Source organism: Copadichromis virginalis, linkage group LG11 (genome assembly GCF_057382275.1).
Source record: "Copadichromis virginalis isolate Kocher_CV1m ecotype Utaka linkage group LG11, C_Virginalis_male_GT1.1, whole genome shotgun sequence".
In the NCBI taxonomy this organism is placed as follows: Eukaryota; Metazoa; Chordata; class Actinopteri; order Cichliformes; family Cichlidae; genus Copadichromis; species Copadichromis virginalis.
This window is the reverse complement of record NC_140628.1, coordinates 16,590,598-16,610,852: the sequence shown is the minus strand read 5'-3', so window position 1 is coordinate 16,610,852 and position 20,255 is coordinate 16,590,598. Positions and strand designations below refer to the sequence as shown.

At 40.1% G+C, this 20,255-nt stretch overlaps 1 protein-coding gene across 1 annotated transcript in view; it reads left to right on the top strand.

The window, feature by feature from the left end:
* LOC146698296 (myelin basic protein-like) overlaps nt 1-20,255 on the top strand; it is a 62,951-nt gene that overhangs the window by 18,183 nt on the left and 24,513 nt on the right. The window lies entirely within an intron of this gene.

The following is a 20,255-nucleotide window of genomic DNA, read 5'->3' as shown; positions in this document are numbered from 1 at the left end:
AAGATAAACTGTTGCTGTGTCAGTGCACTTGGCTAAAAATAATGAACTGGAAGGTGACGCTGGCTGGTAATTTCCTGTGTGCTGCTGCTGAGAGCCTGAGCACAGATCAGTGAAGTTATAGCCAACAAATACTCCACCTCTAACAGGAGTGCTATAGCTTAAGCAGAAACTATGGTATAAAATAAACAATGATCCAGTGGAGAATTAAGTGTAGTTCGTGCCGCGAGTTGACAAATAGACTTTTTCAAATTGGCTAGGACGCAAGGTGTGCTGCTCTGCCCTGGGGCTAATGCTCCACAGAAACTGCTTCTGATAGTGTTGTATTTAAACAGAACAAATCTCAGTGTGACTTTCTTGACTCATCTGTGTGCTCTGAGACTGCTTCTGTATGCCAAGCGTGGAGGCGTATTTGGAGGCTTAAATTAGGATGTTAATGTAGTTTAATGATATTCGATCATTAACCCCGACCTTGTCTAACGACTTTAAGCCATTGCAAGAGAGGCTCCTACCGTACATGAAGAGGTTTTGAGTTTATTGTGAGGTCTCCGACCCCAAACAGTGAGCGAGTTAAAGCAAAAGGAAAGAATAAGGCAGCTTAATGTGTGCACCGTGTAAACCCTGTAGTCTGCTGTGTGCTCTGGGTTATGTGTCACTACCTGGCCAATGCCTGTGACGGGCAGAGCGGTCATGTGGTGAATGGGGGAGCCCGAACCAGCAGGGGTGCTGCTGATGCAGCCCACGCATGATTTGTCTCCTATTCCTGCAAAAACACACACTGGAGAGCGCGGAGCAGAAGCAGGAGAAGTGGATGTATTAGTCACGTGCCGAGCTGGTGGGAGAGGTGTTGGGGGAAGCGTGTCGCACTAAAGCAGCATTGTTTAGCCTATGCAGACACATATTGTGCCGTATATCTTTCTTTGTATATCAATTATTTTCCCCTTTCTTTCAGCTCCATTATCGTAAATTGAAGTCAATTTTAAAAGGTCTGGCCAAAGAGCAGGTTGTCATAGTGACCGTGGAAAGGGAACAAAGCGTGACAGGGTAAGGCAGGTTGTGTTTAGATGCTGAAGTCAGAGTCATGATCCCTCTCCCAATCCCTTATCAGTTGTACCTATCCCTTCACTCACACACCAGGCAAAGTGTTTCTCTGTCAGCTTTCGGACAATTTCTCACCGCTGTTATTTTTCAGCTCTAAATCCCACCTGGATGTATAAGATGATAACACTGGCCTTTTTATTTTGCCAGAGTAGAAATTTAGCCATAATAAGGTTTGATCAAATGTGCTTTTAGTGGCTAGTGCTTTTGAAGATTTCGCAGAACTCCCGATAGAATACAACCCAGGACTTAAATGAGTCACTGGAAAACATAACAGAGTAACAGATAAGAAATATTTGCTTTTCCTTTGCCGCTACTGTATATTGGTCCTGCTCGGATGTAGTCTGATTGCTGTGTTGTCAACACTTGATTACAGACAGAGGCACAGGCTGTTGCATGCTTACAGTTTGTATAAACAGTATTGACTAAATTTGGCAAAGTGTGAGCAAATTTTTTTAAATGAGAACCCCCAAAAAAAGCAACAAATGCTACATCGACACATGAATAGCAGCCCAAGCTAGCACCCATTTGCACGGCTTCTTGCAGTTTCAACCACCGTTTTGTTTGTGCTCATTAGTGGCCAACCACAGGCTTTGTGGCAATTCATGCTGAGACCATTTTTGCTCAGCGACATTTAAAGAAATTGACTTTACGCTTATCTCAAATGTCAGCAATTTTACCACGATGTGGTAGCATAATGCAGACTCTCTCCCCCTCCCCACCTAGAAGTACCTCTTCTTACCCATGTTGCGGACTCAGAGATACTATCAAAGCCACCAGTTTGTCAACTGACAAGAAGTTTTAACAAAGGGTTACTTTTTCTGCCTTCAAGCTCAAAAACAGCATGGGAAAGTGGCTTTTGTTACAGGAATACTATTTTCCCAGTGCTGCTTCAGGGAATTTGCAGTTACATTCTCACATGGTTTTGTAAGCCATTCTGAGAAATGTAACAAAGGAAACAACAGAAGAAAATTTTCTTGGTATGATGGTCCTGAAATGGAAAAGAATACATTCATAGAAGTATCTAGTTAGAATAATCAACGCTAGAATGAGAGCACATATTCAGACAGGCAGACAGTTTCCTAGTCTACAGATGTGCAATTTTAAGCAACGATATGCAAAATAACTTTGGGGTGGGGTGTGGGGGCTCACTTTTCTCAACTAAGGTGAGTGATTGAAGTGAACATTAGTCAGAGTGCAGGATGCCACTGATTGGCATATGAGTAGTCATAAGTAGTAATACGATGGCACCTGTCCAATATGGCGGCCAACCAAACCGGTTTGACAACCGGTTTGACCGGTTTCGTGCGTGTGCGCATGCGCGTTCAGTAATACGATGGCACTAGTCCAAGATGGCGGCCAACCAAACCGATTTGACCAGTTTCGTGTGTGTGTGCGCATGCATGTTCAGGTGTGGAAATACCACAGGGGATCAGAGGGGTTATATGAGTTTGTGTTTTTAACGGGGTTTTAATTTAATCAAACCATAGGGTTTTTAATTAAACTATTTTTATCACTTAGGTGTATCGCAACATTCAGTTATGCATGTGTTCTTAAAAGCAATTCTTTGTTTCTTGTTTCATTCTTGGCGGAGTGGAAGCTGTTTTGGTTTCTTTCCAGGGTTGATGCGATCATTTTATTTAAAAATCGGGATTTCGGAATGTTGAACTAAGAGTGAGACAAAGCCAGCTAGTTTTTTAACACAGTAAATGTCACAAATAGCATTCAGTCCTTTAGAAAATAAATGCTATAAGCAGCCAGTATCGCTCTTTTCAAACTAATCGTCTTTTAAATACACTCATTTTGTGATTCCGGTGTCAACACCTTGATTGATTGATTGATTGATTGATTGATTGGTAATTTATTTCAACATGTGAACAATATACAAGTACATTTAGAAAAGAAATGAGAGAAAAAAAAATATACTATACAAATTACATACAAAAAAACATTCTGATTAATTTACATGTTGAAAGGGAGTGGGAAGAAGTATACACTTATTTAATCCCACCCCTGTCCCATAAATTATCAGTGAATATTTAGTCAGCTTCCTTACTGATATAATTTGTAATAAAAATAGTGAACAGATTTCTGATATACTATATACTATAATATCACATCATGAATTTTTTGTTTGTTTGTTTTTAAATAGAGACATTCACTTAATTTAAATATTTTCCTTTTCTTTATAGTTCGAGAAGATCATATTTTTATAACTCTTTTTGAACAGTTTTATGTTTGGACATTGCTTTAATTCCATATTCAGTTTGTTCCATAGTTTCACTCCTTGAACAGAAACACAAAAGCCTTTTCTTGTAGTACGTACCTTCATTGTTTTGAAGTTACAAAAACCCCTTAAATTATAACTTCCTTCTTTCAAAAAAAAAAACATACTCTGAATATTACCTGGCAGTTCTTTATTTTTTGCTTTGAATAGAATTTGTGCTGTTTGGAATTTAACCTTGCACCGATGCAAGCATTTTATTTATTTAAAAACGGATCAAACGGGCCATTTCTTCTGTAAGGGGTTTCATGGTTTCAGAGTAGTTTTTAACACAACAGATAGTCGCAAATAACATTCAGCAAACGCTACAGTGATACTTCTAAAACGCTGCACACAATGTCGTCTTTTCCCCCAAAGCAACCAGTATCGCTCTTTTCAAACTAATCGTCTTTTAAATACACTCATTTTGTTGACAAAGCCAGCCAGCTAGTTTTTAACACAGTAAATGTTACAAATAGCATTCAGTCCTTTAGAAAATAAATGCTATAAGCAGCCAGTATCGCTCTTTTCAAACTAATCGTCTTTTAAATACACTCATTTTGTGATTCCGGTGTCACACCTTGCACCGATGCAAGCATTTTATTTATTTAAAAACGGATCAAACGGGCCATTTCTTCTGTAAGGGGTTTCATGGTTTCAGAGTAGTTTTTAACACAACAGATAGTCACAAATAACATTCAGCCCTTTAGAAAATAAACGCTACAGTGATACTTCTAAAACCAGTCGCCCAGACCCGCTCCAACTTTTCAACAGCTGGCTAATTGTTTGAATTTGTTCAGGATTGTAAAAGCCCACCGCGGGTATCACTAGTTGAGAGTACCATGCGAACAAGGGCCCCGCCTATTGTTTAAAGTATCGGCTCCTTTGTAATTCCTTGAGAAGACAAAAGCCCTGTAGGGTCTCATTTAAATTGATTGGAGACATACCTTTTCTTTTTGGAAACACCCACCCTATATAAAAAACACGTTCAGAGCCCGAAACCCTGAGCCATTTACGCCTCAAGAGTCGCTGCAGAGCACACCATTTTCTTTGCGATCATCAACACTAACATCGTTCTTTATAACATGGCCATCATAAACGGTAAGTAAAACAAAACCTATTATTGTGTGCTGTTCAAGTATCCATTGTCTGTGATTGTGTCTTTGTGAAAATTAAATAAAAAGACTTGTTAACATCAACATCTTAGTCATTTGTGGTTTGTAAATCATGGAAAGCACATTGCATAAAATATATCATGATCCAGCCCATCCTGCGCGGTTGGCCAGTTTAAATAAGCTACGTATAGCAGCAGGGGAGGCATCAGATGTAACACCTCCACTATCTCAGGTCAAACATTATTTAGAACAAGACGACACTTACACACTCCACAAACCTGCGAGGATCCATTTCCCCAGAAATAGAGTATTGGTGACAGGGGTCGACAAACAGTTTCAAGCCGATCTGGTTGACATGTGTGAATATGTGGCAGATAATGATAATGTGAGATATCTGCTAACATGTATAGATGTATTCTCAAAATACGCATGGGTTAGATGTCTAACAAACAAGACAGGGTGTCACGGGAGTGGAACGGACTCAGGCGCAGACTGAGGTAGCACAGTTCAACGACACTTTATTAATCACACTGGTGCACTATATACACGTGAAGGGGGGGGAAACACCAGGGTCCCGGGGATCACTTGGCTGGGGAGACACACTTCTTCGCACTCGCTCTGCTCCTCGTCCAAACAGTCTCCACACAAGCAGCTCAGCTCACTCTCCTACTCACGGGGTCCAGGGGTCACAAAAGGGCTGATCCAGGTAAACCTGTTTACACAGACGAGGGTAAGTCGAAGGCAAACACGGGAACAGTAGAATCGCAAGGAAGCCAGGCAATACTAACGAGAGTTACTCAATATTCCAGCGACGAACAGCTCAGAGCCCCAGCCTTAAGAGCCAGAGAACTGCAATCCGCTCGAGATCAGCTGCAGGTGCGTGGGCCAAGGGCAGGAGCCCAATCAGAGCTCCGCCCAGGCAGACAGGTAGGAGAGACAGAGTGAGAGAAAAACAACAAACACTTGTGGCCACACTGGGCTGGCCGGGGAGGCACAGGGACCATGACACAGGGACTGTTGTATCAGCTGCTTTTGAGGATATACTTAGTGAGGGTAGGATCCCTGTGAAACTACAAACAGATGAAGGCAAAGAGTTTTATAATGCAACCTTTAAACAGCTAATGAAGCGATATAATATCAAGCATTTCTCAACAGCTAGCGAGGTTAAATGCAGTATTGTCGAGAGATTCAATCGTAGCTTCAAGGGTAGAATGTGGAAGTACTTAACATCAGCCAACTCCCGGAGATATGTAGATGTCATACCAGATCTCACACAAGCATATAACAATGCTTATCACAGATCTATCCAAATGGCTCCGGCAGAGGTGAATAAGCATAATGAGAAGTCGGTCTTTAACGCGCTGTACAAAACGAGACCTCAGAGGGAACTGCGCTTTAAATTTAATATCGGTGACACTGTACGAATATCAAAACTGAGAGGAAAGTTTCGAAAAGGATACGAGCAGACCTACACCGATGAGATTTTCACAGTCAAGGAACGTATAGGGAGACAGCCCCCAGTGTACAGACTAGTGGATCTAGCAGGAGAGGTATTGAAAGGGTCATTTTATGAGCCTGAGATACAACGTGTGGTTGTTGATGAAAACAAAACATTTAAAATTGAAAACATATTGGCTAGAAAAAAAGTGGGTCGGAAAAAGCAGGTGCTAGTGAAATGGCTAGGATGGCCCAACAGCTTTAATTCGTGGATTCCAGAAAAAGACATTGTTGAGGCGTAATTAACTCAGATGACGCAGCTCTACACACATTCATTCAACACTGAGCATAGACTGAGAAAGCATGAATAAAAAGAACAACAATGCAGGCTTCTATGTAAGCCTCTTCTGGAATGCTTCAGCACATGTTTACCCGGGTAATAAGATATCTAATTTTAGAACAAAGCTAGCAAAACCTATTGTTTTGGATCAGCCGTATGAGGTCGCTGTTATAGAGATACAGTACCCACGCATATGGCGGACTTTTCCACAATCAGATTCGGAAGTGGAAATTCAGGACCCAGTCAAAGATGGAACCTTAGCCGTAACCACGATCGAACTGTCTGTGGGCCATTATGCATCTGTGGAACAGATAATAAAAGAATTTAATTTTAAATGTCAGCAGCACCAAGCCACTGGAGACATTAAAATGCAGTACAACGCAGTTAGTAACCATGCCTGTGTTATGGGGCCTAGGGGGACTATTCTCACATTTAAAGGGAGACTGGCGGAAATCCTAGGATTCAAAACAGGAGACCCGTTTGTACTTCATTATAAAAACACATATGCCCCACACCCCGCAGACATATACGGGGGAAAATATAACATCTTTATTTATGCAGATATCGTTGATTACCAGCTTGTGGGTGACGCCCACGCGAGGTTATTAAGAGCTATAAATATTACAGACGATGACCGCCGCTTGCCTATTCTACAATTTGACAGCCCACACTACACACCTGTGTCAAAGACATTAATCGACGACATAGAAATTGATTTGAAAGATGATCGAAATCAACACATACCCTTTTTATATGGCAAAGTGTTTGTCAAGTTACACTTCCGACCGATAACCCAGCATTTTTGAAAAAAAAAAAAAAGGATGGCCGTCTACAACACTGATGACTCAAAATATGTAAAATACTACTTATCACAGGCTGGTGGAGAGCTCGGAGGGTATGTTGGGACCAGTACACAATATGGGACAGGTCTGGGTGGGTTGTTCCGTAGCTTGTTTAGATTTGCAGTACCGCTGTTTAAAAAAGGAGTCAGCATAGTCAAACCACACCTAAAAACAGCCGCATCGGGCATAGTGTCTGATGTCATAACCAACATAACCAGACCCTCAACCACTAAGCAGGACGGTAACGGCTTGTATGTGTATACGCCCAAACCATCTAAGACCCCACCCCCAGGGCAGCCGTTGTCTAAAAAGCGTAAAACCACAAAACCTAGCAGGAGAGCCACCAAACGGACACCGTCACGCAGAGTGAAAAGACCCAGAACCAGTCGTTCAAAAACTGCAGCGTTTGACATATTCTAAATGGCACTGTTACACAGTCATTCGGGAGAATGTGTAAAAACAGAGCTCGATCTTTTTACTGTCCCATACACACAGACTAGCATTGAGAAAAGTACATTTATTGAAATCCCACCTGTATCTGCAATCACTGATGGAGGGCCGATCGAGTTTTACATCTCATCGTCGGGTGAAGATTACCTGGATCTAAATGACTCATATATCTACACACGGGTGAGAATCACAAACGCTGATGGCTCAAACCTGGCTAGGGATGCTAATGTAGGATTTATTAATTATCCTGGATGCAGCATATTTAGTCAAGTCGATATTAATTTGGGAGACCGGCTCATTAGTCAATCATCCAATACATATCCATACAGAGGTGTGATAGAATGTCTTATCAATTATAATAAGGACACTTTAGACACACAGTTCAGCACCGGGTTATTCTGTAAGGATACATCATCACACATGAATGACACATCTATAGAAGGAGAGAACCAGGGTCTGGTGACCAGAGGTGGCTACACAGCAAATAGCAGTATTGTTGAATTGATTGCACCAGTACATGCAGACCTGTTTTTTCAAGAAAAACTGTTACTTAATGGAATCGACCTGTCGCTGAAATTTGTGCGCTCTAAAGACGAATTTGCTCTCATGACAGCGGATGCCAATGCATACAGAGTTAAAATTGTCTCAGCCAGTCTCTTTGTCAAGAAAGTTAGTGTATCACCAAGCGTCAGACTTGCACACAGCAAGGCATTGCACCATGGCATTGTCAGGCTTATCCTGCTAAACCATTCCAACCAAATTTCCAGAGAAAACACTATATCAGAGAATTTTACCAGCTGATACAAACCACAGGAAGACATTTAAAGGACAGATCCTTGGCCATAACACGTGACGACTTTGGTAACGGCTACACTTTATTCTGTTTCAATCTGGAAGCTGATGAAGGACATTCAGGGAATGTGTCGTTAATTAAAACTGGGAACGTGAGATTGGAAACCCGTTTCAGAAATCCACTACCCCGTACAGTGAACCTCTTGTGTTATTCTGTATTTGATTCAGTCATTGAAATATCTAACATGAGACAGGTGCTCTTGGACTACTATTGAGACAAAAACGGTCATGAACACTATAGAACTATCAGCCGTGGTCGGCGGCATTATCAATAAAAACACACATTTCCTAGGCGTGTTAGCCTATGATCAGCTAACCACAGAACGGCTTCAAAGACTCCCCGCTATGGGTATTGTAAACACCCACCCTTCTACGATGCCAGGGGAACATTGGCTTGCTGTTTATATTTCGAGAGACAGACGCGGTTATTTTTTTGATAGTTTTGGACACTCGTTAGACAGTTTTCCCCCAGCAATAAAGATGTTTCTTCTAAAAAACTGTTCCACTGTTTTATGTTCAGGAAAACAAGTGCAGAACGACTTCTCCATCACATGTGGTCAACATTGTGTGTTTTTTTTTATATCATATGCAAAATGGTGTATCTTATGCCCGCCTGCTTAACATGTATGGGTCTGATTTAATTTGTAATGATGCTATGGTGTGTCGATTTGTCAACAACATACAACCTGTTGCTGTATGCAGTGATTATGTGTGTGTGCAATGTGGATACTGATATGTACTAATGAGAATAATAATAAAAACAACATGAGAGCATGATTTAATCGAGTCAATGGTATTTATTATCAAATCTCGTGTGTATATATATATATATATATATATATATATATATATATATATATATATATATATATATATATATATATATATATATATATATATAGATAGATAGATTCATAACATACTTTGTTTAAACATAAAAGAAATCAAACATTAACCAGTAATAAAAGACATAAAATATTTAACAGTAATAAAAGAAAATAAAACAAAACAATTTAGCAGCAATAAGTGAAAAAAAAAAACAACAGTAGAAAAACACCAAACAGCAAATATTTTTAGCAGAAAAACAATTTCTGCAATAAGAAAAAAAAAACCTGAATTCAAAAATCCAACCACTCTACAGGACCCCCCTTTAATTTGTTTTTTTTATTCTTTATTTTTTTTAGTGTACTATGTCGCAGCGGTCCACCGGGGGTGTTCTTTTTTGGTGTGTGTTTTTAAAAAACCACGGTCTTCAGACAGTGTGTGATCGGTTTTATACAAGGCGACGGTCTTACGTATGCCTGTGTTAGATATGGCTGATAACGGTATGTTTAAATCTGAGAAAGCTTTTAAAAACTCTGTCCAGCCGATAGGTCTCAAACCCTCAGAAGGTGTGTGTGTGGTTGTGACGGCTTTAATTAGATCATAAATGTGTGAACCAGGGATGGTGTGTTTATCAACAACAATTTCGCCTTTGTCATTGTAAGAGATCAAGTGTGGCGAACGGTTCACCGCTGATAGAATAAGTTCTGCATTCCTCCTACTCCTTTTAGGTATGTGTGTTAAAACATTCTCCGCAACAAGATCCCTCACCCCGGCATCACCATGAACAGGCGATGTGTCCGGTGACTGGGGTTGCACATCCCTGTTAAATTGTTCAGGTAATGATAAAGACAGTACATTCTTTTCACGGGCACCTTGTCTCACAAGGGTAAGGTATCTTTGGAGAATATCGCTGTATTTTTTAGCCTTCTCATACACATCTATGTCAGAATCTTGTAACACTTGTAGCATCTCCTTATCCAACTCGTGCTGAGACTGTTGTCTGATGCTGCCTGTTTGCTGCTGCTGCTGTTGCTTTATTAAGTCCAACTGATGTTGGGGTACCAAAAACATCTTTTGCACATGTTCCATTTTCACCTGTTTGCTATCAGACTGGTTATGAAAGGGATTGCAGCCCCTAATAACGGCAGTAAAAACCCTCCAGATTGGTTGATTGTCTTTCTCTTTTTCAAAGTTTTTATTTTTTTGTCTGCAATCAGTCTGATTATTGTTTTTTTCTTTTTTAGCTGTTTGTACTGCTGATTGGTCAGTGGAATGTTACCATGCAATACATTAAAGGCTATCTCACACAATGCATTGATAAAATCTAAATTTGAATTACTAATAATAACTCTGCGTAGAGTAGGAGGAGCCCTGTATATCATCTCCAACAGAGACAGATTCCTCCGCATGCGTGATGACATCCTTTCACCTCTTTGCTGATTTTTGTTTTGGAATGTAAACAACCGGACGGTCTGATAGTAAATTTGTTCTGAGTCTTAAATAGTCCGGGGTCTTAGCTTTATAGACTATTAAAAGATACCCGTATGTTGTGGATGTGGCATCATTAAACGCTTCTATAAAATATTTAGTATTACCCGGAAACATTTGCCTACCTAAAAGCATAACCTGATATTTATCTCTCGGATTTTTAAACAATATTAGGTAATTAGTGTTCAAGGAAATGGTTCTACTGGATTTTCCTTGAATAAACAAATTCTGAACTAGATATATACAACTCAAATTCCTATGATGCACATACTTTGTAAACACATTTTGTACTTCTAAATTGTTAGCTGCGTCGTTCATTACATCGTCTATAATTAACAAATTGTTCTTTTCTGTAGGCAGAAGGGTGTCATCAGCAAGAGATTCGGGTATACCGTTAACAAAGTTTATGTTTCTTATCTTAAGAAGCTGGTCATATAGTGGCTGCCATCCTTATCCCATAGTGATTCGGGTAATTTGTCAGGGCCTTGGAAGGGTGGCCATATCAGGATACATGTTTTAAAAATGCGCTAAATGTAGGATACATGTTTGAAAAATTATACATGCTTTTAAAAATGTGGTAAATGCAGGTTACATGTTTTAAGAAAGAAAAAATCTGGATGCATGTTTGAAAAAATAAGCAGGGTAGCTGTTTGAAAGATACGGTACAATACGTTTTTTGTTTTTTTGGAAAGAATCAGTCTTTCAGAGAAAACATTAGCAGCCTCCTTTGTAACACTCTGTGACCAACCGTAGCTGCCCGATTTTCACCACGTCCAACCCCACCAGATTGTGGTATGCCTCGGCGATGGCGTCAAAGACTTTCCTTACCGATTTCAGTTCGTGCAAGAGAGTTTCCGCCACCATGCGGACTTTGACGTCGTCCATTTTGATGTTGCGGGCAATCAGCAGATGTTGAATGGAAGGAATGAAGCGAGGGGTGAGGAGTCTTTTTCTGATGCTGTAATAATTTTCAGCGTAAAAGTCATCCACCAACACTTGCAGACACTCATGCTGTCTCTGGCTGGGGTGATCAAACTTGCAGCCGTTGCATTTGTCAGTGAGGTACTTGTTGATTACTAGGTTGACTAGGTGATACACAGCTGTTTTCACGGTATCGATAAATAAAGAAGATGCCCGACCGTCAAGCTCGACGGCTTGCTGCTGCTGCTTCTCCAAGGGGCTATAGTAACCGGGCGTGTCAGGTACTAATGAGCCCTCGTCCGAGGAACTGTCCTCCTCCTCAGTGTGACGCAGGGGTGCAGAGTCCATCCTTCTCGCTGTTTTGAGATAAAAAAAAAAAAGGTTTTGGAGGAATGAGACGGCGGTCTTGTTTTAAAATAACAGAAGGTGGGGCGTGATCCTGAAGTGGGATGATCTTAAAGGGCGGGTAGGATATGTAGCGTTTGAAATGCAAAACGTCTCCTTATCAGCTGGAAATATTAAAGCCAGAACTTGCAACATGATACTTTTTACTTCATGTACGGGGTTTCCAAAATAAATTTTATTTCAAGTCAACAAACTAATATATTTGATTCAGGTAAAACAGATCATCACATTTATTCTTGTAAAGGGTTTTCTAAAAAGTTTTATTTCATGTAAAGCGTTTCCAAGGCTGTTAGCCGCGTTGCCCTGTATTGAACTTATTTACAGTTTGTCAGTAAAGGGTGACATGCACTTCTGGCCCCTGTGTTGAATGAGCCCATGTTGGGTTTGTGAATTTGACACCTTAAGGTTTTGAAGTTGGGGATACATGCTCCTGGTGAGCACAAGATGTCTGATATCAGCTTGACATCTCAGTTATAAATGGAATTCAAAATGTTTTTGGAAGTATGACTAACGTATAATCTGACTTCTAAGGTACGCACGCAAAGGCCTAGAAGACAAGGGGACAGTTTACTTTGTGCTATAAAAACACAAACCTTAATCTTTGATCTTCCAATTTTATCTTTCTGTTCTGGTTTTAGAGTCTCTGTTTATTGAGTCGTACTTTGGGAATCACCCTGTTGTGAGACAAGGGTACGCTGGGAGAGAATATGGCATTATACAAGCAGAGTGTTTTGGCTGTTTCTGTAGATCTAAGAAATACACCTGTTATTGGTTATTAAAAAGAGTTAGCTGTGGTGCAGGTTTAAATTTATAATTGTTGCATGAACTGTTAAAGAATTAAAGACAGCTTTACACCGATAGTGGAGGCATTTTTTATTTTTTTTTACTTAAGTAAAAGTATAGCTGGTGTCAGAAATACTCAAGTAAAAGTTTGATAATGTATGGGCTCGGAAATGTGCTCAAAGTAAGAAAGTCAAAGTAGTAACCTAGCTGAATATTGCCCTGTAATAAAATAATGTTAGTAGGTGAGAGTACAAACTTAGTCTGGTGGTGAACAGGCACAAGAGGGTCAGAGGCACATTTGGCAGCCAGAGCCAGGGTTAGAGTTCAGAGACCCTGAGCCTGGTGGTTGGGCTAGCAACATGGTCTGGTGAAAGAGTCTAACATCCATGCATTACATGGTGTTGCGGCTGATAAAAAACAAAACAAACAAACAAACAAAAAGCCTATAAACTGACCCCTTGTTTAGAGGTGATTGTCAGTTTGCTGGGTTTTTTAGAGACGCTGAGAGTGAGAGAGATCATGTTCTACATTACTTTAAAAGTGATTTTCAGAGCTGTTGATGTATGAAACACTGTCCATAGAAACATGGATCAACTCTGTTTATGGCATTGAGTGTTAAATTGTGACAGTTTCAATAAAGTCTGCAAAATTCTTGCATTTATACTGGGGAGCTAGGAAAAGTTAGACCTTGGTTGTACTATTAAAAATCAGTTTCATAAAAAACCAATTAAACCGATATGAAGAAGAATGTGTTTGTAAAACTAGCGGTAAAGTATGGGAACTATAAGACAGACTGTTTCTGCTATCAAAACAGTTTGTGTTGTTAATCCTGAATGATTCTTGGTCACAACATTTTACTCCACACACATTTGGAAAATCGCATAGTTTGACAATAAATATCCCAGTAAAGACACTTCATTTCTTAAGAAATATGCAGAGGGAGTGATCTTTATCAAAAGTAGAAGTTATATCTTTAGCTAAACCGTTGTACACAAGAGCTTTAAAAATCTATAGTGTGTGAGGTTGTGTAAGTAAGGGTTGGCTTGCCCTTCTCGCCCACGTGTGACAAACCATCTGTTGGATCATGGATTTGATGCCTCAGCATTGTGAAAGTGGGGAAACATACTCCTGGTTGAGCATACGATTTCTGCTTACAACTTAGAATCTCAGTTCTAAATGAAATTAAAAATGTTTTTGTAAGTATGGCTAATGTATACTTTGACTTCTAAGGCATTCACACACACACACACACGCGCACGCACGCACGCACGCACGCACACAAACAACATAAATACAGAGAAGAAGAGGGTGTAGTTTATTACGCATCATAAAAGATATCACTAATCTTTCAACTGTATCTTTCTGTTCTGAGTTTAGAGTCCTTGTTTGTCGTACTTTGGGAGTCATACTGTTGTGATACTGGGAGAAAGGGGTAAGGTGTGAGAGGCAAAACCATCACACACAAAACTTCAAAAATCTAAAGAGTGTGTGGGACTGCTAGCTGTGTCGTTCAGCAATAAACTTATCTACAGTGTGTTAGTAAAGAGTGACTTGTACTTCTGTCCCATTAAACAATGGTTTAAGAAATTTCACTGCAAACTATAAAAGGAATCTGGGTTTAAATAGAACATAGCAGATGTTGTCTAATGTACTACACACTTTGTTTATGAATTTGGTAAACTGTTGCCTTTGTACCTGTGCTTCTTGGTGGTATTGATTGAGTCTAGCTTCAATCAAACATAATTTATCAGCTATTGAAGCTATATGACTCTGTTCAGCAGGCTGAGCGTCTGGAAGCTTCATGTAAGCATCATACGCTGGTGATATTTGAGAGTCTGTTATGCCGCCTTCTTCGAAATCTATGCGTGAATCAATGCTATTTCTGTCACATTCTGGGGTGGTGGGTATATGAACTAGATCAAAATCTGATATACTGTACTCAAAAACATCAGAGAAATCGCGAGGTAGCCACTCACTCGGGGGTGTTGCAGGTTCGCTGATGAAGATCGGTTCTGACTCTCCACTGTTGCACAAAGCTCCAGGTTTTTGTTGTTCTGGGAGGTCGATACTGCTTAAACATTCCAAAAACGTCTGGAATCGTACGGTGTCCTGATCATTATGAGGAGGGGTGCTGTTCTGCAGTCTGTGAAGATAGATAGACATGTGTTAAAACATTTTATACATGTACCCATTTCAAACTGAATAAGCGTGTCTCCCTCTCTATCTCTTTTTATCTAATTTATATATGCCTATGCTTACCTTGTAGTGTGCGTTATTCGGGATGGTCCTGCTTCTCCACACACCCGGTTCTCTGGCGTGGCTCTGTAGGTGTAAAACGGTCAGTTTAGAACATTTGTAATTGTTTAAACCTCTTTTAAATTTTTTTTTCTTTTGAAAAAATAATACACAACTATACATCCCGTTGTATACACACCTGATGTAAGGTTGGGCTCTGTGGTCGCGGTGTCTGAATGTTTTCCTGCTCAGTTTGTTAACCCTGGAACAAACAAAAACGTTATTACATAATTTAAAACAATCGCTAGTTTAAAACATACATACGTTTTAAAATCCAGTAATGCTGTACACACCTTGTGCCTGTTAGAGGACTAGTTCCAGCTGTAAAAGCGCCCGTTTCTAAAGAAAAGGGCCCTGGGCCGTTCTCCCGAACTCCTAAAAATTAAGCTTTTGTTTTAGGGAAAAAAAATAGTTTGAATATCCTATAATATGTTAACATAACACTTTTTAAAAATCCAATAATAGGTTTTGTTTTACTTACCGTTTACGATGGCCATGTTATAAAGAACGATGTTAGTGTTGATGATCGCAAAGAAAATGGTGTGCTCTGCAGCGAATCTTGAGGCGTAAATGGCTCAGGGTTTCGGGCTCTGAGCGTGTTTTTTTTATATAGGGTGGGTGTTTCCAAAAAGAAAAGGTATGTCTCCAATCAATTTAAATGAGACCCTTCAGGGCTTTTGTCTTCTCAAGGAATTACAAAGGAGCCGATACTTCAGACAATAGGCGGGGTCGCCACCCGACTGGTACACCTGCCCCATTTACCTTGTCGAGGAATTACAAAAAGAGCCAATACCGGCCACTTTAAACAATAGGCTGGGCCCTTGTTCGCATGGTACTCTCAACTAGTGATACCCGCGGTGGGCTTTTACAATCCTGAACAAATTCAAACAATTAGCCAGCTGTTGAAAAGTTGGAGCGGGTCTGGGCGACTGGTTTTAGAAGTATCACTGTAGCGTTTATTTTCTAAAGGGCTGAATGTTATTTGTGACTATCTGTTGTGTTAAAAACTACTCTGAAACCATGAAACCCCTTACAGAAGAAATGGCCCGTTTGATCCGTTTTTAAATAAATAAAATGCTTGCATCGGTGCAAGGTGTTGACACCGGAATCACAAAATGAGTGTATTTAAAAGACGATTAGTTTGAAAAGAGCGATACTGGCTGCTTATAGCATTTATTTTCTAAAGGACTGAATGCTATTTGTGACATTTACTGTGTTAAAAAACTAGCTGGCTTTGTCTCACTCTTAGTTCAACATTCCGAAATCCCGATTTTTAAATAAAATGATCGCATCAACCCTGGAAAGAAACCCCAGTAGATGTGTAAAAACTAGTTAAATTAAAACTAGGGGTTTGATTAAATGAAACGCTTGTGAACATGCTGACATCACCCATTCAGAAGAAATTCCCATTTGCGCCATTTATAAAATAAAATGCATGCCTCACTGCAAGCTGAGACATTGTCAGATTTAGAAAATTAGTGTGATTAAAACACTATTACCAACACTTTTGACTAGAGCACACCCTCTTTGTTAAGGCGCACTGTGAACCAAAACAGCTTCCACTCCGCCAAGAATGAAACAAGAAACAAAGAATTGCTTTTAAGAACACATGCATAACTGAATGTTGCGATACACCTAAGTGATAAAAATAGTTTAATTAAAAACCCTATGGTTTGATTAAATTAAAACCCCGTTAAAAACACAAACTCATATAACCCCTCTGATCCCCTGTGGTATTTCCACACCTGAACACGCATGCGCACACACACACACGCACGAAACCGGTCAAACCGGTTGTAAAACCGGTTTGGTTGGCCACCATCTTGGACAGGTGCCATCGTATTACTGAACGCGCATGCGCACACGCACGAAACCGGTCAAACCGGTTGTAAAACCGGTTTGGTTGGCCGCCATCTTGGACAGGTGCCATCGTATTACTGAACGCGCATGCGCACACGCACGAAACCGGTCAAACCGGTTGTAAAACCGGTTTGGTTGGCCGCCATCTTGGACAGGTGCCATCGTATTACTGAACGCGCATGCGCACACGCACGAAACCGGTCAAACCGGTTGTCAAACCGGTTTGGTTGGCCGCCATCTTGGACAGGTGCCATCGTATTACTACTGTCATAGATGAGTTGTTCATAAAGGATTTTACCCCTTAGCAGTAAACCTACAATGAGGGCTTTGAAGAGGCAGAAAAAACAGCGTAGAGCTACAGAAGCTCACCAAAATACTCTTAAGTGATGATTAATGTCATCATTATTAAGTGATTAAATTAAATAAACCAGTTTGTATAATCTGTCTTTTTATGTTGAGGTGATCCAACCATCACTAATGTGTCTGTCACATTGATAATTAAATTGTGTTGATTGACTTCCACCTTAAAAAAATGCTGTTAGCTGCTAGTTGCCTGCGACTGGCACTGCAAATTTAGCTTTTTGTCTCTTTAGTGATGAAGGCAGGCGGAGAAGGAGAAGTAGGGACAGTTAACTTCATGAATGAGTCATAGGCTGTGTTCTATTTACATTGATACTCAAGTCAGAGAAGCCCCACCCACCTGACTTTGCAATCCAAGACTGCGGCAGTGTACATGCGTACGAGTAAAACTTGCACTCGCTGTAGAAGCCATATACAGAGCAGTGACCAGATTTTATCACCATGCTTTATTTGTGAATGTGTTTTTAACCATAAAAACATTGCTGTATTGCCAGTGATGCATGAAAGGCTCTGCCTTGCTATAGAGCAAAGCAAAGCTTGTTTGTTCTTGCATTTCCAACTACCTCTACTACTAAAACAACTGTCAGCTCCCACATCTGAACTTTGAGGTAAAAGGAACACAGCAGTTTATTTAACATTTGTGGTTATAGCTGACTAATATATGATGTAAATTTGCTACCAAGAACCTTGGTTGCACTCACAGACATGCAATCATATGCCATCAATGTTCTCAAGAAATTAAAAAAAATTGCAAAGAGGAAGGACTACTGCCGGGATAATGTTTGTGGTCGATCTCATGACAGAGTCACCCACATCACTCACTGCTGTAAGTTTAGAAATGAAGGTGATCGTCAGATGTTTTGCAACAGGAAAAATGCAACCGAGCTCTTTCACAGTAACCGACTTACAAAAGCCATTCGCAGACATTAAACTGATAAAGGCTGAATGATTTCCTGTGACAGTATCAAATAGATGAAGTACCAGCGTGGTAAATAAACATAGGGTAGGTGAACCTACCTCACAGGTAGGTCTGCGGTTTCAAACACTTTGTTAGCTAAAATAAAGGTGTTAATTACATTGTAGTATTTATATTTACTCTTATGTCTCCAATTAAATTCTATGATTAGGTCTAATGATTTCAGTCGATTGTGCTCTGGATCACTGGGACTAGAATGTTTGTGACTTACTAGGGTCCAGCATTATCTCGTTTGGCTGGCAAGCCTGTGTGCTTGATCAGTGTAACGCCCACCTGGGTAATGACAACTGGTTACTGCAATGCTCACTGAAACGCAGAGCAGAGTGAATGCAGACTGTGTTTTTGATTTCCAGTCTCTGAGCTAAGAAACTGCTTGGACAGGTGATCTGTCTCACTACAGATCACCTGTAGAATTTTCCAAACACCTTCAGCTACACAGGAAATAAAAATACAGTGTTAAAGGAGGAAAGCACAGATTGCAGATGATGAAATTGAAAGTAACAAGTTGTAATTATTCTTACCTTACTAATTCAACTTTATATGAAAGGATTTTAGGACCTTTGACGTTAGCCGTTTCTGTAGACGAGCCATGTGGATATCTTGCAGCTCATAACCTTAAATTAGGTCCTTTTGTAATTTCACAAAAATAAGTTATGTGCTACTTTGTGACTCACTGCAATATAGTTGCAATACAGCACTATTACTGAAGCTGTTGAATTAAAGACTAAGGTCTCCAGATGAGGGAGCTGGATGCCCACTTAGTAGACGGCCAGTCTACAGAGACACAGCTGTGTGACTGTGACTGGTATGTCTGTTCCTGTGATATATAGCTACAGGGTTTACAAACCCTTTGACTAGTTATTTGCCTTGGATAACATTTTACCATTGGATACCATTGTATTCAATGCCCATGACTGGTAAAACTCTGTGGCTTTTTAGCCCAGTTAAGTCTACTGTGTCTCACTTTACTGACACATTTGTGCTTGAACGACACACTGCTCATTTTATATTGCTGTAAATGTACAGTATATTGCTCTTTGGTCTTAATTGGTTTATCTAATGGTGTTCTTACAGCTCTAATAAAGAAATAAATGTTGGGTACATTCGGTCAACATGGGGGATAAAACTGACCTTGAGAAAGTAGAGCTCCAGAGACTCCAGTGTCTTTTTATACAGTACCTTACAAATGTGAGATGAAATGTCTTCCATCTGTAAAGAATGGACAGGATGTAACACTGAAGGGTACAGTTATCACCAAACCACATGTATGAAGTGGAACCTGGATCCCTTTGAAAGTCTCAGAAGACCCAAGTGCTGAAATGTGTTCAAATCACTGTGTTCCACTCCCACTCTCTCTGCTCAAATGTCAGGAGTGCTCGGGAACACTGAACCGCTTACAGTATCCTAGTGCTGAATTGGGATCAGAGGCCTGACTGAAGCTGAAGCAGTGGAATTTTCCATTGTCACACAGCAGTACAATTACAGAGGAAGACTTAATTTATTACTTTTAATGGTGATGAGTGGACCAACCAAATAAACCTCCCAAAAAATAAGTACAATAAAAACAAGGCTAAGGCAATTTTATGATAAATGTTTTATTTGGGGGGGTTGGCCTTTAACTCTGATGTTTGTGTCTTATATTAGTGACAACAGTCCACTCTTTACATGTGTGATAGCCTTAAAAAAAAGAAAGGCATAACTTTACATTGTAGGTGCTAGGCTTAAGCCATGATATGTGGTTCTGGTCATCTATAGTAGTAAAAAGACATTTTACCAAAGCTAACATCCAAAAGTAAAGAGTAAGAGGAACAAGATCTTGAGTAGAGCCCAATCTGTTTTATGGTGGGCTAATACAGTGGTCCTTCGCTATAACGCGGTTCACCTTTTGCGGCCTCACTGTTTAGCGGATTTTTTTGTTGTTGTGCAATTTCTCATGTTAGCTGTTTAT